Source organism: Gossypium arboreum, chromosome 11 (assembly GCF_025698485.1).
Source record: "Gossypium arboreum isolate Shixiya-1 chromosome 11, ASM2569848v2, whole genome shotgun sequence".
Classification (NCBI taxonomy): Eukaryota; Viridiplantae; Streptophyta; class Magnoliopsida; order Malvales; family Malvaceae; genus Gossypium; species Gossypium arboreum.
The window spans coordinates 67248750-67249612 of NC_069080.1; the positions used below are offsets into that span (position 1 = coordinate 67248750).

The 863-nt window shown below is 38.7% G+C and overlaps 1 non-coding gene across 1 annotated transcript; it reads right to left on the reverse strand.

Annotated features, from left to right (window-relative positions):
- Positions 1-472: 472 nt before the first annotated feature.
- LOC128284891 (small nucleolar RNA R71) lies at positions 473-578 on the reverse strand. Its single transcript, XR_008275311.1, has one exon. It is a non-coding gene; the product is annotated as a small nucleolar RNA R71 (small nucleolar RNA).
- Positions 579-863: the final 285 nt, after the last annotated feature.

An 863-nucleotide genomic window follows, 5' to 3' on the forward strand; every position in this document is an offset into this window, starting at 1 on the left:
AAGAACGAGCAAGAGGACGATACTCAACCCCCAACCGAAGAGATGGCTAAAAACCAAGACAATCAGCTACCTCCTGTAATTGTGGTTAATCAAAATCCTGCTCCACGCACTATGTATGATTATGCTAAACCTTCTTTAACAGGAACTGAATCGAGCATAGTTAGACCTGCTGTAGCTACAAATACTTTTGAACTAAAACCTAACACAATTCAAATGATACAGCAATTTGTTCAGTTTGATGGTTTGCAGGATGAGGATCCCAACGCTCACTTAGCAAACTTCTTGGAACTATGCAATACATTTAAAATTAATAGTGTTTCTGATGATGCCATTCGTCTTCGGTTATTCCCTTTTTCATTGAGAAACAAAGCTAAACAGTGGTTGAACTCATTACCACGAGGGTCAATCACTACTTGGGAACAAATGACCGAAAAATTTCTATTAAAATATTTCCCGCAGGCTAAAACGACCAAATTACATAATGATATCTCTTCATTTGTGCATATGGACTTAGAAACTCTTTACGATGCATGGGAGAGATACAAGGACTTATTCAGAAGGTGCCCTCACCATGGGTTACCACTTTGGCTTCAGGTTCAAATGTTCCATAATGGCCTGAATCCTTGGACTCGGCAAATGGTTGATGCAGCTGCTGGCAGAACCATCAATAATAAACACCTAAAAATGCTTATAAGTTTATAGAGAAGATGTCACTAAATAACTATCAGTGGCAAGTTATGAGGACAAAACCAACGAAAATAGTCGGTGTTTATAATGTCAATTCGGTCACCATGCTCTCTGATCAGGTAGAAGTCTTGCATAAAAAAATTGATGGTTGTCTTAGTTCTTCACAGGTTCACCCA